Source organism: Ceratotherium simum, chromosome 19 (genome assembly GCF_057802395.1).
Source record: "Ceratotherium simum simum isolate JZ-2026a chromosome 19, ASM5780239v1, whole genome shotgun sequence".
Lineage (NCBI taxonomy): Eukaryota > Metazoa > Chordata > Mammalia > Perissodactyla > Rhinocerotidae > Ceratotherium > Ceratotherium simum.
The window spans coordinates 42149929-42174425 of NC_141918.1; the positions used below are offsets into that span (position 1 = coordinate 42149929).

The window sequence follows — 24497 nt, forward strand, 5'->3', positions numbered from 1 at the left end:
CAGGATAACAAAAGCACCTATAAAGTAAGCCTAGTGGGAGGATTAAATGAGTTAACATAAAGTGCCTGGCTCTTAACAAATGCTAGCTATACTTTTATTGATATAACATTTATCTCCCCTGCTAGACTCTATGGAACAGAGGGCTATCTTTATCGTCATTTTATTCTCCACAAGAACCATAATGACTGATACACAATAAGTAGGCCAGCAAAAAAAAAAAAAAAATGGGTCCAACAAACTGAACATAATAAAATTTGTTAGAATAACAACAACAAAAAATAACTATAGCTTTTAGTTAATAATGTATCAATATTGGTTCATTAATTGTAACAAATGTACCACACTAATGCAAGATGTTAATAAAAGGTGAATGTCTGTGCCTGCGGTGGGGGTAGAGGGTGGGTATACGTAACTCTTTGTACTACCTGCCTGATTTTTTTGTAACTCTAAAATGGTACTAAAAAAAATCAAGTCAACTAGTTATGCAGAAAGTAAGTACAATAAAATAAGGGCCTACTAATGAGATTCAGTCTCTTTAACTAAGGAGATTCGATCCTCTGTGGCCAGATGGTAAAATGGCTGAATTAAAGGAACTAGGAAAACCTGAAACTGAGGTAAGTCTTGTCTGAACACCAAGGTTCTGTTGAAAAACATGATGGTTTATTCCCACCAACCCAAAACAAAAAAAGCTCGCTTGGGATCAGTAAAAGTCTTAATTTGCTAAAGAGATGAGCCATGGAAATATTATAGACAACAATATATGTTACAGTTTACATTTTACATTAAGTTGCTTTGCTTATGGATAAGTCTTGTCCTAAAATAATAATTGTACTGTTTTAAGAAGATTGAGGATATATCTAATAATTAAAAAAAAAATCTCCAGACTGGGTCAAAACCAGTGAATGCCAGACTGATTCAAAACTGGCACCCTTAGTAACAGGTGCCTAATAAATGTTTGGTGAAGGAGTAAAATTGAACAAGGGGACTAAATGAGGCTGTCACAGGAATGGTGTTCCTTCAATGGAATGGGGTCACACGCAGAATTACTTTGGATCAATCACAATAATTATATCCCCGAATTTTCTTCTACAGGTTTTGACCTAACAAAATTATCAGTACACAGCTTCATCATATATGAGATACGGACTATTTATAAATATATAAAAAATAGTCACAGAAAGATATTTGGAAACAGGATCAAATATAAGCCTAACCTGGGGTACAATTTTAATTTTGTGACTAACTCGTGCAGAACTTCCATTCTATTCAATATTTCCTAATTTTTAAGTAGAGAAAACCATGATGGTCTAGTTTCTCCTTCAGAAGCATTTTCTCAGAATTGAGGTATTGATTATAAGTTGTATGTAGTATTTTTTAATGTTTAATTTAAAGTAACTTAATAACCTTCCTTTATTCCTATGCAGATGGGAAACTGTTCAGAACGATGCTCTGGCGACTATTCATGTAGCACTGTTTGGGGAAATATATCAAACCTATAGGAGTCTCTGAAAAGCCTGGGTCCTCAGAGGATCTTGCTTTTGATGTGAGAGCAAAGGCAATAAAAGATGTAAAATAACTTGAGCACTTCTGAGTGCCCAGCACTGTTCTAGACACGTGGGGCTACATCAGAGAACCAAATGGATGCTAAGCCCTTCCTCGATGGCGCATACTCTTCCCCAGTGAATTAAACTAGGCTGCATGACCTGGTTTGGTCCTTTGGGTATAATGCCATATGAAGAGGAAATATGGGATTGGTAGAAAGTGTGTTGTGTTTTTGTAACTAAGCTGCATTTAAAAGAAAGAAAAGAATGGAGTAATCTCTCATGTCAAAAGGATGAGTGTTCAAGCAGAGAGAGAACGGCATAATTGGCCATGGGAGAGTGCGTTGGTGGGGTCCTGAATTTGAATACTGAATCATCCATTGTCTGCTTGTTAGCCGTACAGCCAACCTGAGCCACAACTTCCTTATCTGTACAGTGGGCCATCGGGATGACAAAATGAGATCATGTGTGCAAAGCTCTCTCCTGCCACCTAGAGTGGACACTCAGAAAAGGGTACCTACCTTATCGAATTTCTGAATCCAAGATTTTTATTTATATTGAATATCTTTATCTTTTATAGTTCACTGAAGAGATTAAAATTTATCTCTGATACCTAGATTTATCTTGCCTAAAATTTTATTTGCCATATTTTAGGCCATGCTACGGGTTTACATATATATTACAAATATGTAGCTTGAGTTTTTAGGTCACTTCATCCATTTCCACAACACTTTGCCATCTGAAAATAATGTTCCTTTTGTTGTATATAAGAATGACGTTATTTAGTATGAAATACAACTATTTGTATTATTGATGCAACTTCCTGTGTAAGTTTATGTAGATGTGCCAGACTGGGAGCCTGGGCTCTGTCTCCTCCTTTATTCTGATGTAAGCTTGACTCTTTTGTTGTTGTTGTTAAATTAAAAGAATTTCCTTGGAATTTAGCTTTTAAGCTATAACAAGCCTCAAACACAATGTCAGGTCTTTCAAAACTTTCTGGCAGAGCTTGGTTTCGAGAAAATAAAAAGGGAGGCTCTAGTGGATGGGAAACGATAACTCACAGGGAAAAAAATGGTGCAATAATACCACAGACAATCTGGGGTGTGTATTCCCAGACCAAGTAAGGAATGATGTTATATTTACAGTGAATGGCCTTTGGAAAATATTACCAGGTTCTTTCTAGAAAAGGTGGAGAGAATTAGAGATTTATTCTTGTGTATAATTATTCTGTGTAGATAAAAGGACTTGATATGTGTCATCTCATTTGCCCTCGAAAACAATTTGGTGGGAGAAAGCAGGTACATATAATTTCTTCCATGTCTACAAATGCAAACGGAGAAGCTGATTTTGATCCCTAAGTTCAGAACTAAATTGGCCACCAACTCAAGGTAAGAATCCAAGCCTCTCTCCATCAGCTTCCATAACTTCTTTTCTTAATTCCTAATCACAGTAGCCAGGTCCAATCCCCAAATTTAGGGAAAGAATCAACACTATTAATTAGTGACCAATTTCACTGATCCTGAGGGATGAAAAGTAGACTTTTTAAATACTTTCTTTACTCAAGGTCCTTTTCCTTTGGTTTGTGTTTCAAAAGTTATAAACCTCCCTGTTTCCTTGTAACAACTATCAGGATAGCTCCCGACTGGGCCAAGGCTGTTGTACTTCTTTTTAAGACTATAACAATGGCATAGTGGAGCTTTGAGCTTAATATGTAGACTCTATCCATTCCTTGAAAAACTTTTTATAAATGTGTAAACTAAAAACAATCTGCTAGATTAACACACAATGGGTCGCTTGTAGAAGGCACCACTGAGCCTGGAGTCAGAGATGGGTTTTGATTTCCACCTAGCACCACAATTTCTAATTGTAAAACCTTGAACTGATCACAGCCTCTATGAGTGTCAGTTACCTCATTTGTGAAATAAGGGTAATAAGAACGCCAGCATTGTTTAATGACAGCATATTTTTATCAGGATATATATTTATATATATGATAATATACCTGATAATATATATTACTGTACTGAGAGTAGACATTATCATATATAGCATAAAAAATTTTTTAAATAATAAAATGTTAAACATATTAGTTGTATAGTCCATGAAATAAACATAATTGGATTTTAATGTGCTGTATTTAATGAAATCTAAGATGTCATAAATTGTAAGTCACGCCATTATTTTATGTACCACTATGAAGGAAAAATACCTTGTCAATTAAACTAGGACACAAAGCTAACATGCATCCTGATTTCAGAGATATTAGCATCTGAAAAAAAAGCTCATTTTATTTTAATTTATGGAATGTAGTAAATTACATTGTCACCCTATGTAACTTATATTGTGTCATTTTCAGACTTAACTGTTGTGAAAGAAGCATGGTTCTTAAGTCTGCAATTTGCATATTCAATTTAAAAAGTATGAATTTGAGAGTAATATACTGGCAGTCAAGAGCCTAGGTTCTGGCATGACAGACTGAGTTAGAATCTACTTTCTACCATTTAACCAGCTGCATGATCCTCCATAAGTAGCTATTACTATCATCATCATCACATTATTATTGTTAGGAATATTGTTTATGATATGCGACAATAGGCAATCCCCATAGTGACTCATTAGTGTTGATTAGAGAAAATTAATCCTATCCAAGCGTGCTTGAAATATTTTCTATTGATCACAAAAGAACTGAATGAAACTTTAGTTGATTTAGGCAACCACATCTCTATTTCTGGAGAAACAGCTTAGAGCTCTCACGCCGCTGACAGTGGGTCAGAATCTGATGGATGAAATGTTCATACATACATCTGACTACAGCGTGCTAACAAATCATTTCCTCCAAATGGTGCTCTTGTCTTCATGTGCCTCAGTTAACAGTACAGTGGTTCTCAGAAAACATTTGGAACAAATGTGCACTCTTTTAAAAACATATTATATTTTATCCGAAACCAAACCTGTCATGCTAATTTCAATTTTATTCACAATAGGTAAGAATATATTCTATTTTTGCTGGAAGAAAAAATACTCAATTGAAGTCAATATGTTTTGCCTATTGTGAGCCATAATGAGATATACAAATGATATATAAGTAATTTATCAATAAGTCCAGGATACCAAAAAAAATTATTTCATCTTCTTTTTCTTTTTGGATTTATAGAAAAGAGCAGCGTCTTGACTCTGTCAACTTGCCTACTGGAGTAGGCAAATTACTAAGACTCTCTTGGTCTTCAAATTGGTGACCCATAAAATGCAGATAACACCAACTCAACAAAAAGTTGTGAGAATAAACAGATAATATTAAAGTGTCTGATATGTAATATAGACTCAAATACACTAGTTGCTATCTCTTCCTTTCCTCTTAGAATGATGTAGGCTTTATTTTGTTTCCATTTTGGATTCTCCAAAGGGCCAAGTCCTTCCTTTTGACATTCCTGGAGACTCACATATGGCAACTCTGAATGAGAATTTGGTAGCATGAATAAAAGACTCTTTTCTATGCATTCAAAATATATTTTCAGAATGAAAATTGAGGATGGTTGGGAAAAGATCATTGACCCTTTCTCTAGCACTCCACATCAAGTCTAAGCTAAATACCAGACTCTTCTTATGCCAAGAAGAGGAGTTGTGTTCATTGTTAAAGTTTGTACAAATGTGCTCATGGATGTAAAGGCATTCACTTAGGCAAACTTTTCTACTCAATTTGGATGGCATTGGCTGACCCGTAGTTGACCTGCCGTATAAAGTTCAAATCAATTGGGTAATGGAGGGAATTTCTGCAATGTCAAAACACAATGCTCACTCAGTATTCTCCGGGCTACTCTGGGGATTGTAAAAGCTATAAATCTTTGATCTCCAGCCTCCAGTTCATCCCTGGTCCTGTGTGGCTCTCCGTAAAATTAAGTCTCTCAGCGTGGCTGTCCAGAGTAACCACAAAAGAATGTTTTTGCAGTAGAAACAGTTTCCCTGGACAGTTTTTTACCGAGATCAGCAGTGAGCCTCTGGCTTCCTGATACTTATGGACTTCTTAGTGTGACACTTTTCACATCAGTTATTCAGAGAGAAGCATTGTCAGTGCAATGGGAATTGGCCCATGTCAAGTTAACAGAGCTACACTGCCAGCTGAGGGAGACTGCTGGTATAGAAGCCTTCTTGCAAGGAGGCCCATTTGACATTCACGAATCAGGAAATAAACGACATTTGTGATTCAAGATCACGTTGTAACTTTAATAAAGTCCATGACTAACAAAGTCAAAAAACACATGAATCCAGGAGCGTCAAGGTTTTCTCTCAGCATTCAACTCAACTTTGTTCGTAATTGCACAGACCTCACCGCCTGAGTATGTCAAATTCACTTTTTCCTTTCCTTTTTGGATGGCAATGCGTGGAATGCCCTTGTATAAACACAGCCAGGGCATGAGCACAGTTCTCCTTCATTTCCTCAACTCTTTGTTTTGCTATGCCCTCATTCTCCTGTGTCTGCATTCTTTACCACTGATGGACTCAGTCAGCATCACCCAAGAAGTGTAGAGGAATTCATGAAGTAAAGGCTGAGGAAAAAATCAAGCTAAAATAATAATGATAATAAAAAGTAGATCTATTAGTCAGGGTTCTCCAGAAAAACAGAATCATTAGGCTGTAATATGTACAGAGAGAGAGATTTATTTTAAGAAATGGTCTCATGCCGTTGTGTGGGCTGGCAAGTCTAAAATCTGCACGGCAAGCCTGCAGGCTCAGACCCAGGGAAGAGTTGATGTGGAAGTAGAAATCCAAAGACAGTCTGGAGACATCATTTCCTTTTTCCTTGGGGGACCTCAGTCTTTTTCTGTTAAGCTCTCCAACTGATTGGCTGAAGCCCACCACATTATGGAAGATGATCTGCTTTACTCAAAACCTACTGATTTAAATGTTCATCACATCTAAAAAGTTCCTTCACAGCAACCTCTAGTCGGATGTTTGATCAAACATCTGGGTACCATAGCCTAGCCAAAGTGACACATAAAAGTAACTATCACAGTGGGATATTCACTTACAATAAATTGAAAGAACATTTAGGCTTTAAAATTTAATAAATAAAATATATTTTACAAAAAAAAGAAGTAAATATAATTGTGAATGTTTTTAAGTCAATCGAAAATAAATGTGATATTGGCAATTGTTCTGAGAAGATTGCAGGACTCCGGCCAAAAAACTAACATAAATCGAACTCTTCTACCCCCCTTCTCTGAATTCTATTTTTGGATAATCTCTTAGACCTGTGTTTGAGGCCAATTGTGATAATTTTTTCATATCTTTTTCTAGTGAATTTTATGGCTAAAATTCTTCGTGCTGACTCTTATGAACCTAATAAAAATATGTGAAGATTAAACATACAACATTCTTTTCACATATTTCGTATGTTAATCGCATTCAAAATAAACATTTTGAATTAAATATGGTACACGTATCTTTCAATATATACCATATATGATTGTGTCTAAAACAAAATTTAAGCGACCATTGGGAATAAGAGCATCACATTTATGCCTTACTTCATTGGCATATTATTATCTCAATCCTTGATGAAAGATGAGATAGGAGTTACCTGAATTCTAATGACTCTTCTAAATAAGACCAAAAAAGTTTGCTTTGCTGTTTTGATTTTCTGATCTTCAAATTTGCTTGTTTATTAAGCTTTCATATTTGATTTCCTATAGTTGGATGGAATTATTAGGCATGCAATCAGCTTCCCTGAATGAAATAACGATCTACCTAGAGGCAGTTGACTAGAACAAACTTCTTAAAGTCTATCTTGTTTATTTCAACAATAAAATTTTGAGTTAAAACACCAAAAGGAAATTCAACTGGGGATAGTCATCAATGAAAAGATGGGATGAATTTGGGTGTATAAGGAAAGGAATAGGCGGGGCAAGAAAATGAAGTGCCACCAAGCACAGGATGTGTCATATTGTTGACCCCATTAATTTACATTGCTAAGCAAAATAAATGCAACTCTTCTCATCTTCAAAGCACTTCATAAAAGAAAACAAAATTAAGTACCATAATACTAGGGGTAATTTCTATTTTGCTGATGAAGAAACAGATGAGAAATTCTGATGGCCTTTTTAAGGCTGCGGTTGAGCTTCGACAAAGCTGGGATTAAAAAAAGAGCTCCCTGCTCTGTCTTCACCAGGGCACTTCTTTCCCTGGATCCTGCAAGTCGGTACAGATGAATCACCAGAAGGGCTGGCAATCTGGCTGCCACATGGAAACAAGCAAGCCCGGGATTCTCTCAGCGTCCAGGGGTTGCTGGTTCAGTTTGGGTAATGCACAGGACAGCAGAAATTCAGCAGCACAGTCTCCGGTTAACCCAGAAGACAAATAAAACCCTGATGCAAACAAAGAGATGCTCAAGACATTTGCAGTGCCATCCCAGAAAAATTCAAAACAAAGTAATAAAAGGAAAGTTGATCTGTTTGGAGCACCACTCAGGAATTACAGGCTTTCTGTGCCGACATCTCCTCCCTGAGGAAAACTATCAATTCTGAAAAATACACCCAGTTTCAGGAAGGCTACTTCCCAAGGCAACTTTCTGACTTGATATATTTGAAAGTTGATTTTGCCTTGAGACATTTTGCTGCTAATTTGCAACATGGAAATAAAATGGCCTTGGGAGCTTCATACACATTCTACTTTAAGAAAAACTTTGTCTTATAAAGTCATGGGTTTTTCTTAAACAGACTAGACAGCTTGTAGGTGTTTGGCCACAGAGATATTTTTGTGGCTGTGAAAATTTCTGCCACCATAGACACACAAAGGGCACAGAGCCACGTGGTCTGAGCCAAGCACACCTCTTGGCCTCATCTCCTCTACAGGCCCCCAATTCGTACATGAATGTGAAATGAATTACATTTCAGTCAGAAACAAAATGAATATTTTCTCTGGAGTCTGAAAAAGTTGAACATTTTGCTTGGCTTCCTTCTGAATAAGGTATTTTCAAAGCAACATAGACCAGATCTCACACAAATGTCATTTACCCAGACTGCAGAGAGTAAAATTATCCATTAAGTAAATCACGGACACTGTTAACATTTCCCTTGTTACAATATCTAACAATGATTTTTAAAAAATTACTGGTCTCCAGAAGAAAGACGGCTGAAGTTACTGTAGAAGACAAGCGGAGTGTTCTTCTGTAATCTGTAATATTTTCCTAAGTTAACAACCAGAAGGATGTCAGGAGCAAGCAGGCCCGAGCCGGTACAGCACTGCTACAGGCTTATGAAATACATGGAACAGACTTGTCGCATCATGATTTTTCTCTCCCAAGTTACATACTCAATGTCAGTATGCCCTCTCCCAAGGGATTTCTTAAGCTCCCCTTCTAGTTATTATTTAGAGAAGTAGATAAAGAAAGGTGGGAAAATATTTATGAAACAACTGAGAATTATTTCTGCTTATAAGAGCACTATTTTTCTTCGTTAGCCAACGTTTGGCTTGGAGGCTTGTGTTTCTGTCTTTCCATTTGGAGACACAAACTGCAGTCAGCCTCGGATCTTCCCCGGGAGGGAGGTCTTGGTGAGGAAGCCTAATTTGGGCAGGGCAGCAAACAGTGAAAGCGCTGTAGACTCTAGAACAAAACGCTGTTGCCTGGGCCACAGGCCATGCCCCTTTGTGGGTGCAAATCACACTGTGTTAATATTCTATGTTGGCAAAAAGCAAAGCTGTAAGAAAGAAAGGGAGGAAAACAAAACCCACAGGAATGGAACTCATGCTTCCAGTGCTATCTGCTCTCACGAAATGTCAGCCGTGTTCATTGAAGGATGCTGGAAACATCGCTGACAAACATTTTCCATACTAACCCCAAATCAGAGATTTAGTTTAGTTTTTCTTGAAGGCAGTTTGGCTCATACTAGTCACAAACTAAAATACAAATAGCTAGGGGGAGGAAAGGGGGAGCACATCTTAGGAGGAATTTGTATGACAATGGAAAATGAGGCTCTGCAAGAGGAAACAAAAATGGTGCTTCCAGAGTGACAGAGAGTGGGTGGAAAGAAGCGCTATAGATACACCATTTCCCAGTGTTGCCCAGGATGAGTTATGTCCCGAGGTAGCAGAAGTGGCAAGCTTTCAGTGGATTACAAGGGACTGGGCTATCCTTTTCCTAGTCTATGGTTTTACTCACTTAAATGAAAGCCTGAACAATTTGGATAAGAAAAAACACACCGAAAAAAAAAAAAAAAAAAGAAAAAGAAACACTGCACTGAAAGATGGTATAATTTTTCACTTTTTTATTAATTTGTAAAGTTGGAGGCTATTATGTTGTCATATTTTATAGTCTAGAAATAGAGGAGCTCTGAAAAACATTTCAACGGAGATTTCTGTCAAAATGGTCAACATGATAGATCTAAATACCAACCGTGAGAGAAGTGATGTGTTCAGATTGCTCTTAACAGCACCTGCTGGTGGGAGGGAGGGTGCTAACCTCCTCCAAAACCAAGCACACATAAAAATATTTAATCCTAGGGTAGACACTGACCCTTCCTGTTTCTATGTGAATTGTAATATGAGAATAATGCAAATAGGAATTTTAATCTTATAGGTCAAGGCCTGATCCAGTGAGACCTCTTCCTTTATGCTTTCTCCTATCTTCTCACTGATTGAGTAACTGCCTTCTCTGCACTTCTTGGCACTCAGCTGTGCCTCCATTGTAGCTCATGTTCAATTTGTTTTATAGTCCAATGTTTTGTATGTCACCTTCCCCCACCAGACTATAAGCTCTTTGAGGACAGAGGACTTATCTTACTCCTCTCTATATATATTCTCATCGTTCTTACCATTGTGCTTTGTACCCAATAAGTGCTCAATAAACAGTTGTCAAATTGAATTCATATATTGAATTTCATTATGTAAGCTAGGTAGCATCTAAATCATCTAAAATATTTTAGACATCATCATCACTTGGGTTTGTATAGTATATTTTCTCTAATACCTAACTTGGATGATCTCATCTGATTTTGCTACATCTCTGTAATAAAAAATAGACTTTGGGGGCCAACCTGATGGTGTAGTGGTTAAGTTCAGTGGCCTGGGGTTCGCGGGTTTAGATCCCGAGTGCAGACCTGCACACCGCTTATGAAGCCATGCTGAGGCAGGCATCCCACACATAAGGCAGAGGAAGATGGGCACGGATGTTAGTCCAGGGCCAATCTCCCTCAGCAAAAACAGGAGGATTGGCAACAGATGTTAGCTCAGGGCTAATCTTCCTCACAAAAAAAAAAAAGTAGACTTTGTTCTTCTCATGCTTAGCTATAGAAACTAAAATGCAGAAGGGAAAAACAAATGTTTCACAGAAGGTTAGTGACAGAAGGGTCAAATGTATATCAGAAACAGGATCCTCAAGTCTTTCTCAGTGGTGTATGTAAAAGCCCAAGAGTTGGGATTTATCTAGATGCCTTTAAATGTCTTGGGTCTCATGTTACATAAATTGTTAAGTAGAACTGTGCTACCTGAGTAATAGCTCATTGGAAATTGATATTCAACACGTGTAACAGTAGAATAAAAATGTATACAAGTGCCACTTACCTCTGACTCTTCAGAGAAGCTGTAGGCTACAACCAGATCTAATGACTAAGGCTCAGAGAGTTCCTAGCAAATTTGGGCTAAATTAAGTAGGAAGAAAAGATGATCAAAAGCAACAAGATTAATGGATAACTTCTTTTCCCTATTTTTTTCTTCTAATTTTGTTTTCTGAAAACTTTTATTGGCTTCCTTAATAATTCTTACTTTTGAAAGTAAATAGAAAAAATAATATAAATGCAACACCCTGAACAGGGCTACTCAAAGAGCAATTGAATATTGTCAATGCCAATACAAAACAGCTGAAGTTTTTGAGAGAAAATAAAGACCTTTTAAAAGGTTGGAGTGGATATCTTTTGTTTTTGTGGGTCCAACTCTATTCCCCACCTTTTTCTAGTATCATTTGCTGCTGCTTTGTTCCCGGGGTTAGGGCTTTATTTATTTTATTTAGTTACTTGACAAACACTATAGTGCTTCCTATGAATGCCAAGCACTGTTCTAAGCACTTCACAAAATCACTCCAATATCTATAATAACCTTACAAGATAGATAGTATTTATCTCAATTTCAGAAAAAATCGAGGCAGAGAGATTACTCAATCTGCCCAAGGTTACACATCTCATGAGGCGTGCAACTACGAAATGAAGCATCATTAGTAACTGTGTTTTGTCCTGCGAAGCCTCACCTCCTTCAAGAAGGACGCTTACCAGAAGCTAATGGTTTCTCTAACTCATCCTACTGTCTCTCCACTTAAACACTTACCCTTTTCTGTAACCCACAAAAACAGATTTGTTATCAATACTTTTCACTTTTGGTCCAACTGCTTTGTTCTTTGTTCTTTGTTGATATATATCAACTGAGTCAGACTGACACTTCCTAGGAGAAAGTGCTCTTTATGTGTAACTTTCACTATGCGGTGCCCATCCTGTTCATGGAACAAATAACTTCTTAATAAACTGGACTGGAGATTAAAAAGTAATTCAATTCAACAAACATTTATCAAGCACATGTTAGATGTATTGTACTACGATAAGCATGGAAATGATCACAGAATATTTGCCCTTACTGCTAGCACATGTTAATAGATGATATTAGCACAAGGAAACAAGATAGATTGCTGACCCTTTGCTGTGAAGGGCTGCGGGGCTCTCCCCTTCGGTAGCCCAGCGCAAACTAACTTCTGCTAGGAGCCGGCCTCCATGAATGATGGTTTTTCAGCCTTGTAAGGCCTGGAACATGTTGCCTAGCAGGAGGCAGGCTTCTTGTCTTCTACTCCCATTTGGCAAGGACACCTCATTATGTAAGGCTGCCACTGTTTATCTGCACCATATTTATGGTTTTTACAAGGGTTATTCTAAGGTTTGGCAGATATGGAGAAATATTTTATAAAGCAAGGGTGTAGTGGGCAGGACCTCAAATGAAATTTCTGGAGTACATCTAAAGTACCTTTAAACTCTTGTTCATTCTAAGGTGATTTAATGTCTTTTTTTTTTTTTCATTGGTGATATTCATCAGATTTAGATGAGAAGTAAACTCTTTAGGCCAGGGTACTATTACTACATTGCAACTCCTAAGTTTTAAAAACTCAAAGTACATTTAGTCGCTGCTGGAAAATTGAAGTTTATTTCATCTTTAGCAAGTTTTTCTAAAATGTTGGAATCAGAGCAGCACCTAATCTTTGGAAAGTCCTCTCTTCACTGGCCAACCTGAATCCCATAATCTTGTTTTTAATGGCTTGCAGTTAACACCCTGATGCTTATGAATGGGAGTTTTTATAAAGGTATGTTTGGGGAGAAGCAGTGAAGTGCCAAGTGTCTAATAAGAATTAGTTCTTTATTCAAACATTATTTTATTGTTAGCTTCATTGGACATTTATACCTAACAGTCGCTACATAAATCTGGAAATTAATAAAACAGAACCTCCACACAAAAGAGCGATCACTTTACGTCTTTGTTCTAAAGCTGATTTAATGTCCCTGGGTATATAAGAACCATTTTATGAGCAGACAACTTCTATGGTGTATTTCCAATGCCACCTAGCATATTTTACACTTTAACATACATCTGATTTAGATTGTTTCCACCTGATTAAACACCTTAAAAAGAAAAAAAGTAGTTTAGAATTGCTTCTCGGTCCCAATCTAGAAAAGTAAATATTTCCATTTAAAGGAACTGCAGCATATGAAAGTAAGTAAGTTTTAGAAGTCCGATCAATTTTGTGGTGTTCTCTGCAAACTTGTCATAAAATAAAGGTCAGTCTTTCAGAATTTATTAGAAATCACGAAGCCCTTTCATCTGTGATGAAATGAAGAGATAAAAATGCCAACTCTACTATACACATATGTGTTCCTGAAAACTGCAATAAATCTTCCATTTTATAACTAAAATCCCAATTAAAATATTTCCAAAGATCTCCCTATTTGGAGGAATAATGTGGTCAATACTCTCATAAATAATCACCTTTTGAGATACCTGTTTGGTAAGATTGTATTTTAGCAAAAGCAGGATAAACTTGTAGTACAAAGTTTTATTAATTTGCAACCACTTCAAACAAAGCAATAAACAATAAACGATATGAGTTTGCAACAACATGACTTATCACTGCAAACTGTTTTCCTTGATGAAAGAAATAGAAAAAAAAGACTGCTGAATATTTGCAATCGACTCTTCAAGGCACAGCTATCAACAAGCTGAGAAGGCTAGGGGACTATTTTAAGCAGTATAAGCAAAATCCTGGTTCAAGAGATTGCCTTGGTCTGATAATACTGTAGACTTGGTATACTAATAGTTTTTGTTTGCATAAATGACTCCCCATATCAAATTATAAACACATCTCTCATGTGTAGTATCTCATGAAAATACTTTCCAACATTTAGTGAAATTATAAATTTCATTATCATTATGATTTCCTTCTTTTTTCATTGCCTGTCTTTACTCTCAATTTCACTCTCCTTTTTTCTCCTTATTACATTTGTGTTCTTCTTCTTATAGATAAATAAATGTGAGACATAAGTACTATCTTAGGATAAAAACAATTTTCAAGAACTAATGAGCTAGACTAACCTGATGGTAGATGGAACAAAATCTAGTGTTTTTTTGATTTTTTATCCTTTGAAATTTGACCTATTTATATAATTCATATACATATCTATTACTTTAAAAGAATTGCTGAGGTTTTAACCCAAGAAGACATAGTTTGCCATTTACTCAGTTGACAAACATCTATATTGTGTTATCTACCTTGCATTTTCTCTTGCCAAGCATTGTACTTGTGATTGGAGATACCAAATCAATATGACACGGACTTCACACTTGTGGAGCTCAGTCTAACGGGAGGTGAAAGTGAGGGTTATAGAAATGTAGAAATTACCCCCGCCCCCCCCACACACAAAGATTAATAAGAGGAGTTGTTGGGCACATAAGCAAACTGACAATTTGTAGGTGCACAACTAGTTGAGACATAATAATCAATATTACATCGTCAAGGTGGAAGGAGTGGAATTGTGTATTATGAAAATTCAGAAGCCATAGTGTGTTACAAATCAAGCATGAGATAACAAAATAGCATGATGGTAAAAAAGAATTATGGTTCAGGAATATAAATGGAAATAGAACAATTAGAAACCATGAGGTAATCCTTCCATGAGATAAACTCTTCGTCATATTCAGTGTAGGTAAGGCCTTTTATTGAGGTCTAACAATTTAAGTGAAATTTAAAGAACTTGAATGAGATATAAAGAGAAAACAAATATAGGTACACTCAAATATGAGAAAACCTGTTTTGTTGGGAATGCTTATATGATTTGTAATTATTTGTACTGGAGAAGGGACTGGTGGGATGAATATCTATAGTTTTAAAACGTATCGGGCTGGCCCTGTGGCTTAGCAGTTAAGTGCTCACGCTCCACTGCTGTCAGCCTGGGTTCGGATCCTGGGCTCGCACCGACGCACCGCTTCTCCGGCCATGCTGAGGGCACGTCCCACGTACAGCAACTAGAAGGATGTGCAGCTATGACATACAACTACCTACTGGGGCTTTGGGGGGAAAAAAATAAATAAATAAAATTATAAAAAATAAATAAATAAAATAAAATATATGAAAACTTGGGACCAGCCCGGTGGTGTAGTGGTTAAGTTCACGTGCTCCACTTCAGCAGCCTGGGGTTCGCAGGTTTGGATGCCGGGCACGGACTTACACACCGCTCATCAAGCCATGCTGTGGTGGTGTCCCACATACAAAATAGAGAAAGATTGGCATAGATGTTAGTGCAATCTTCCTCACCAAAAAAAAAAAATATATATATATCTATATATATATATATATGAAAACTTGTAGAAAATAACAATTAGTTCTCTTTAATATAATCAAAACAGAGAAGAGAAGGAACCTTTTTAGATGGGTGCAGAAGTTTATGTTAGTCATTAGAACTGTTCTGAGAGTGAGAGTTGAGAGTGACTGGAGAAGCACAATAAGAGTAATTAGAGTTGAGAAATAGTCCTGGGAGAAAGGGCTAAAATAACACTGTTTCAGCTGGAGGAAAGAAAGCTACACTTGGGTTCACATGACTAAAGAGACCAGAGGACAGCTCATCTGTTGCCCCTCCCTTCCTCCCTGCCAATTACAACATGACAATGATATAAACTATAGGAAACAGTTCTATACTGAGTCCAGACATATCCCACTTAGGCAGAATGACTCAAGAGTTCCAGGTTCCATATTTTCCTCAACGACAGAAATGTGGGAGTTGGAAATGAGGAAAGCAGTTTCATCTGAGCCTTAGCGAGACATTCAATGTGTCTCGGTGATGATGGAGTTAGAGTTCTGTCCATATGGTTCCTCTACTTAGATCAGACCTGGGAGGGTTGAGCAGGTCTTGATATAACCAAGTTCTTTCTATTCCTCCTTGGTTGTTTTCCCAACAGCAAGGGATTAGGCTGACTTATGTTGAGAAAATGGCAGAAAATCTCAAAAGAGGATGGGTCCCTACTTAAAATTGACTCAATAAAAGTTTTCTGGACTTCCGAAAAAAGAAATATTTTGGTAACGTGTAGCAATTTTTTACATATCAAGAGACAGACTATATACCAAGTCTTTAGAAGAAAGTTATGTAACTTCAGGTGAGAACTTTCTATGCTAAAGACTGTGAGAAAACAGGAATGAGTTTATTAGAGATATTGTAAAATCTATTTTTCAAGAAACATTAATGATTAAAATAAAAGAAAAATCTACTTAAGATGGTTTAAACCGGTCCTCACATCTGTTACTTACAAATTACTGGGGCTTGCTGAGTAATGTTGATGCTCTAAATAGAGGTGGGTCTAAGATGGTGGCTAACTGGAGACCTCCTGATCCATCTTCTCATTGGATGGAGATCACTCAGCATCTGGATTTGGGGCCCTGAAGAAATGCTGGCCCAGGAGCCTGGAATGTGAAACCTGGAAATCTGAATTTTTATCTGAAATTTGGATTAAAAAATTTCAAATTAAAATAAAAACACAGTGTGGGTCAAACTAAAGATGTCTGATGGGGCCAAGTCTGGTTTGTGAGGGTACCCATTCGTGATTTCTGGTTTAGACTCATTTCTGTTTAGGAGGAGGATTGAGCCCATGGCCCCTCATAGGGCCTTGCAGCCAGATATATTTCCACAGTCAACAAGTCTTCCAAAGTTTTCTCTATCTTTACAAGTCATCAGCACCAGATTTTTTTCCTCTCATGATTGAATGCTGCTGAGGAAGATAGGGAAGAGAAGTTTGGTACCAGCTTTCCCAGAGCTGAGCTGATTCTCCTTCACAGATGGGTCATGCCTTGGCATCAGAGCAGAAATCCTGTGGGGAGGATGAGCTATTGGGGTCCTAACAGCAGGGCATAAATCAGGTCCTACCTTAGAAAAATACCTGTCAGTCAGGAGGTTGGATGAAGTGGCTCCTGGGGTTTCAATCCAGGCCCGGATTGCACGGTTCTGGGCCATTTCTGGTGATATGTTTTATTCTCTTGCATTGTAAATATTTTCTCCTTCCTTTAAAAAAGTTCTTCTGCCTTCAAAAAAGAATTGCTCTTTCCTCCCTCACCAAGCCTTAAAAAGTGAATACAAAGAAACTTTGAACTCCTCCTAAATTGACAATGAACCTTGAGTGTTTTGTCTATGGATTTTTAAAATTGGATAGACTAACATTCCGAATGATGCAAGCCTCCACCACTAAAGGTTTAATTCGTACCTAAAATGGTGCCATTATTTTGGGTAATGATATATAATTAAGTCTGTCGACCGTGTTCTCATGCTTTTCTATCAATGATTCATGGCTGTTGTCAAAAAGCAGCCGTAGATCGGAGATCTTTGTGTTAAAGCCCTTGTTTGAAATACCCAACAAACAGGGTTTTCTTGATTCATCAGATCATCCAGGTAGCTCATGTGCTTTTGTAAAAACCTGAATCTATGCCAGGCTCCATTTGTATTCACTGCAACTTTTTTTCTAGAAATGTGTATGATGTTATCATAAAATACAATAAAAAGAAAAAGATAAGGCTGGTTTACACTAAACACATTCACTACTGTATATTCCACAACACAACTCTGTGAGAAGAAACCAGGTTATGGGATCTAGAATCTTCTCTCCCTCAAAGATAGATATTGGTATCCTAATAGAGCGTCTTATTTTTCAGAAGAGGATAGATGTGTAGAGGGACTTACTCCAGAGGAGGTGCTCTTCCCAGCACTTTTGTAACTGAAGATTCTAATAGCACAGGCCCGTTTCTCCTCACAGAAGCTGCTAGAATAACGGACGTCTATTCCTTGGATAGCAAGCCAATTCATTTTAGTAGCAGTCAAAAACCAAAGTCAAACTCCAGTATCATCTCTTTTCCGTGGCAGCAGCTGAACTTCTAGAGGGCACAGCAAACCAGAGGGCTTGCTCAGTAGAGAAAGGATTTTCTAGCTTAGATCCTTAGCGCTGGGTAAAAAGAAACCCAGACAGAGTTCAGATAACATAAACACTTTAAAAGGGTAATTTGACTCCTCACAATTTAATGTAATGGCATTCAGGAAATAAAAAAAAAAAAAGAATTTGCTCTTTTCAAAAAAGGAATTCTTCAACTTCAAAACGTTCTTGCTGACTGTTCAATACATGTATCTCACAAAACACAGCTGCTTTTCAAAATTACTGTCAGGGGCAAGACAGAAGTGTTTGTTTTCATAGATCTAGAAGTAGAAAGGAAAAAGGGAAAAAGTAGGGGTTCATGTGGTTTTTCACTTGAGGGGGGAAAAAAAAACGAGTTTGATCATGAAAGAGGAATCTGTTTTCCCTAGACCCTGGATAATTTCTCTCAGCTTTGGCTTGATTTTTATAATGAATAGTTTAAACCCAAATTACAAGTTTGAATTAAGAGCTCTTAATCTAAAATCCTTTTAGTCCTAGCAAGAAATAATTTCAGGGATTCATGTGCTGTTGAAATTACTAGTCATATATTTTATTATGGTTAATCACAGCTACTATTAAAAGAGAGGTAATAATACGTGTTTTCCTCTGCTAAGATCAGCTGGTGAAACTGATTCTCACACAGTTGCAATGTTCTGGCTAATTATCTAATCATCGAGACAAAGACAGACCGTCCTGGGCAGGCTGAGGGGCTCCCAATCAAAGGAAGAGTTTTGTAGATGGTGTGACCTACTTATCATTAAATATGCTGAGTTATTCTAACTGCTGCCAGTTTTGAGAGTCAGTGCTATTATTTCTCTGTTTGAATAGGTGGAACACAGGCAACAACATTCTCAGGGATGGGAAATAATATTCATAAGCTTTCCCCTATAATCTTTTCTTTTACTACCTTCTAGTTGCATATATCAACACATTTGTTACTGTCACTGAACTGATCCTCACATTTCAAGAACACTCAAGTATTATTTGCATTTTATAGATGAATAAAATCAAATGGTATCGTGTGAACACAGCTAATTCAGTGGCATAATGTAACTACTTTGTCTTGAATTGACCTCATCTTAGGTGTGTGGCGTTCATATTACATTCTAATAGTTCATGTATTTCTGGATAAACCTCTGAATCTCTCATATTCTTGGTGTCTCTTTAGTAGCACTATTTTTGTCTCATGGGAGTGAAGTGCAGTGATTGGTTTCATGGGAGTGGTCAGTGTAGTGATTCTCAAACAGTAGTGTCTAAAAATAGCCCGAGGCGTGTGTCAAAATGCACATTCCAGGGCCCCTATACTGATTCACGAGATCTGTGTTGGAACCCAGGAACTGGTAATTTTCACACAGATCCCAGGTGACTCTCATACAGGTGGTTCACAGATGGTATCTTGATTAACCCTGATCTAGTGACAGTCCTGAGTGAAGGAGAACCATCGGGCTTATTTCTTCACTATTTGATTTCCTGGAACTTATTCTACCATTATAAGGTTTGGCTTATTTTCTCCCATAAAATAGAAATTAGTTGAAATCCCTGGCTCAGAGAAGCCTTCTGAATTTACTGTTCATAAAATGTTTAGAAGTCCTGAGTAAATAGGTTGTGTCTGTGTTGTGCCCATGAAAATTTCAGTTTGACTGTCATTTATGGAAAACAGTTTGAGTATCTTCCTATTAAGACCAACATGATCTCAGGAAAAACACTGGGATGGGAATTAAAAGATCTGGCTATGTTTTAATTGTGACTTTAACTACAGCTAGTTTGTTTTTGCATTTAGAAATAGAGAAAATATAAATCTACGTTGACTGCTCTAAAGAATTTTTGAAAATACCAAAGCAGATAATGTACATACAAGTAACTTACAAACTGTACTTTGATATACAGTTATAATAATGCCACATGAATACTGAATACAGGCAGAAGCACCTTATTTCACACTTTGTTTAAGGGAGTCATTAGTTTTTAAGGACTTGAACAGAGAGAAATCTTACGGGGAACATTTCCTGGTTTGGAAAAAGCTTCTCATAAACATTCAGAAAGTCATTGAATGAGTGGGAGATTGACAAGTGTTTTCCTCTGAATATTTCTCAACAATAGACTCACACAGTGTTTATATACTTTGTGGGAGTGTGTTATTGGGAAGCTTGTCTGTGATATGTGATCATGACCTTCAGTTGTGAAAAATAAGATGTAAGTGGACATCTGTGGCATTACTCTTGCCTGGGCCTCAGCCACAACGTAACTCTAGCTGCACTCTTCTTCTTTTTAATCTACCTATTAACATGTGCTCTATAGCCCAGGTTAGTTTGTGTGCCCTCGCCCCAAATTCATACTTTGAAGCCTAACCCCCAATGTGATTGTATTAGGAGGTAGGGCCACTGGGAGGTGAGTAGGTCGTGAAGGTGGAGCCCTCGTGAATGGCATTAGTGCCCTTATAGAAGACACTCCAGAGAGTTACCTTGTCCCTTCCACTATGTGAGGTTACAGCAAAAAGACAGCTGTCTGTGAACCAGAAAATAGATCCTTACCAGATACCAAACCTGCTGGCGCCTTGATCTTGGACTTCCCAGCCTCCAGAACTGTGAGAAAGAAATTTCTGTTGTTTATAAACCACCCAGTCTGTGGTATTCTGTTGTAGCAGAATGAGCTAGTATAACCCACCTGATGGTAATGCATGTTCCTGAGGAGAATGGCCTCTGGAACAGCACATAGTTCTGATATCACTATGAACTGCTAGCCATACCATAATTTTGGCATATAGAACCCTTTGACAGAAGTATCAGTAACCATCACTGTGGTTGAACACACATGGAAACAGCATCTTTGAATAATTTGAAGTTAGTCAAATAATCCTTGAAAGCAGAGAGAACTGATTGCCATAACCACAGACATATGACCTGCTGAGTATAACTTTTTATTCCTGAAGAGAAGCAAAATAAAATTGAGGAGTAAATATTTATTAATTTTGCTTTTGCTTTCAAGAACTAGAACTTGTAGTACTTTACAGTATTAGGATGATTTTACAATCATCTAGAACCTATACATCTTTGCTTTTGGTGAAAAATTTGAATCGGATTGTTGTTCTACTTTAATATTTTGGTGCTGATTGACATTATCTTATAGGGAATACAGGCTAAATTTTAGTTAAATTCAAGGCTGGCAGATATAGACACTGAAAGATGAAGGTGCACACAGAATTTATTTGGATTTTTCTTTTAAGAATTAAACATGAGAAGCCTGCCCCGTGGCCTAGTGGTTAAGTTTGGCGTGCTCCTCTTTGGCAGTCTGAGTTCAGTTCCTGGGCATGGACCTACACCACTCGTCGGCAGCCATGCTGTGGCAGCAACCCATATACCAAATAGAGGAAGACTGGCACAGATGTTAGCTCAGGGCAAATCTTCCTCAAGCAAAAAGAGGAAGATTAGCAATAGATGTTAGCTCAGGGCGAATCTTCCTCAGCAAAAAATAATAATAATAATAATAAATGATAATTAGCTAAAAGGCATGCAAAACTATCAAATAAGACAGATGGTATTTGATGCAATTTTCTTTGGATGAAACACAACCACCATGATAGCCAGTCGTGTATGATGAGAAAGTCCAGGAAGTGTTGTCCAACTACGTAGGAAAATTGCCACTGGCATTGCAGACCTGGAGATCCATTTTTTTACTGGAAACATACTCTCCTTCCTGTAGAACCGCTGCCTAATTCTGGCCAGCTTGTCTTTATTTCCCTGAACATACTTGAGGTTTAATTTACAACCAATCTTTGATTACTCTCAAGGGTGCCATTTCTGGAATAGGCTTAAAGGTATATATCATGGGATGGAAAGGCTCAATTATTGTAAACCAAATTACTAGCTTCCTAAAATTGCTTGACTTTATTTTTCTGCACTTAATTTTTAAGGAGTAAAAGCACATAATGACAAAGCAATCTCAGGTGGTGAATATTCTTGAAAAAGTAATTTCCAAGGCATATTCTTGGGTCACTTGCAGATCCAACCTTTCAACTAAGAAAACTGCATTAAAATAATTGCAAGAGATTATTGATATTTGGCAAGATGACACAGTTTACAATCAAGTATCACTAACAAAAGTTTGTCTATAATTAATTTGTCAGATCTTTGAAAACAAAGACCTTGTCTCCCATTTTTTCCCATCTTTCCTAAAGCCTTTCAAAGTGCTGTACATATAAGGAAACACCCTGATGATCTGGCAACCAGGCTTTGGACACTCAGGAGCATCAATCAGTGACGTAAGACCACTAAAAAATATAAACACATAAAATGAAAGATTTATTGTAGGGATTTGATCTTATACAATAATTGTGGGAGCTGTTGTGTCTGTGTCTGGTGCTAGAGTCTGAAGTTCACATGACAGGCAGTCGGAGGGGTGGATGAACATGAAATAGGAAAAGCTGGAGCCTGTGAAGCTAAGCCAGAAACCACACGGAAGGGCTGGAACTTCTGTCAGTCTCTCTCTGCCTCCAAACTGCTAGCTTCCAGGATGGGGCCATTTTATGAGAGAAACTGGAGCCTTTCATCTGGGAGCTAAACGTGCACTTGGCCCAGAAGTGAGAGAGGCTGAATCAGAAGATCCAGCAGGAGCTGGAAGTGTTGAGGGCCCAGCTGCTGCCTCCTGCCAGCAGAGCAAGGCAGCGGATAAGCGGCAATGTGTAGATGCAACAGTGCATTGTTCCCTGCACCAACTTCTTGAGGAATATGTTTGTTCTTTCATTTCTACCTTCCAAATCTTATGCAAGATGTTCCTTCTTAACTATGAACTATGTAGGGAAGGGTGTTTTAAAAACTGAAGTTCTAGTTGAATTAAATTGGATAATACAAATCCACCACAGTTTAACCTTTGTTAACTTGGCATCGAAATACATCTCTTTTAATCATACTTAACTTCCAAATAAAGACAAAAGAAAAATCTTACTTCCACCTAACATAACACAACTACCCCTTTACACCTGGAAACACACTAATGCTCCCCGCAATAAAGATATAAAATCCTTTCTCTCTCCTTTGGGGATTTTCAATATTCTTCTAACTGAATCACATTTCCCCTTCAATATAAAGTAACTTAAACATTGAGCTATAATGTTAACTACTATTCATTCCAAAGGTTCTAGGCCCTAAGCAGTCCTGCCTGTATTGGACTATTGTTTTTTGTCTCCTTGGGAGCTCTAAGAGGAATCCCAGGAGATCTTCTACATTCCAGACACACTACTCCTTCCCTCATTGCATAGTAGTAACTCAATTTCCCCTTGATTTTGGTATCAATCATCTCATCTGGTACATATTGATTCTTTGATGTAAGAAGTATAAAGAGGCCTGGTAAAAGTCTCGTTTTTCAATTTAATGGAACCATTGCTGTGTCCCATTTGTTGAAGCCTTCCTCCGTTGGTAACTAAAGCTCTAGACCAACAGAGTTCAAAATGCAAAGACAGGAATAAAAATTTCATTAGTGGATCATTAGTGGTAATTGTTAGAGCAACCACTTCCTTGTATACTCCTTGATTCCCAGAACACTAAACCCTGGCAAGAGGAGAAACAGTATCAGGTACTTGTCTTTGAACGAGTGTACATACTCCATTCTGAAGGCCATTGCAGTCCTGCAAGTTGTTGCCACCTAGATGGTGCCATAATCAGATCTTCAAAATTCCCTTCTACTATTTGTCCAGCTAACCACTTCAGGGTGACAGGGAATATGGTAAAACCAATGAATTCAATGAGCATAAGCTGATGGCCACATTTCATAGGCTGTAAAATGAGTTTCTGAGTCAGCACTAATGCTGAGAATAAGGCATATTGTATGTTCAAGGATGATGATTTTGGCAAAAGCATTACGGAGAAGGAAAGCAAATTCATATAGTACAGTATAAATTCAGTCCAATGAGAACAAAGCACTTCCTCTTCCGTGATGGAAATGGTTCTATGTAATAAATCTGCCACCAGGTGACTGGTTGGTTCCCCATCTCCCCAGTGAGTAGTGCCATTATGGAGACTCAGCCTTGGTCTCTGCTGCTGTTGAATTGGGCATTCAGCACTGGCTGTAGTCAAATCAGCCTTAATGAGCGGAAGTCCATGTTGCTGAGCCCACGCATAACCTTCATCCCTGCTACCATTTTCATGAGCCCACTGGTCAATTGCAGGGCTGGTTGGGGAAAGAGGCTGACTATTGTACACATGATGGGTCATCTTGTCTACCACTTATTAAGATCCTCCTCTACTGAGGATTCTCTTTGGTGTGTATGCACATACATATCTTCACATCCTGTGCACATCCAGAGAGGTGTGAATACATATCTCTTCCCCAGGCCTCCATATTATCAGTTTTTCAATTGTGTTCTTTCCAACTGCCTGACAACTCAGTCAAATCATTAGCTGCTACCAAAAAGGCAGTATAGGTTCATATTTCTGGCAATCTCTTTTTCCAGGTGAAATGAACAAACAGGTGTATTACTCAAAGTTCTGCCTACTGTGA

General features: G+C 37.7%; 1 pseudogene; it reads right to left on the reverse strand.

Annotated features, from left to right (window-relative positions):
* The window catches only part of LOC147914541 (transcription factor A, mitochondrial pseudogene), a 47525-nt pseudogene extending 30466 nt beyond the window's left edge, over positions 1-17059 (reverse strand).
* Positions 17060-24497: the final 7438 nt, after the last annotated feature.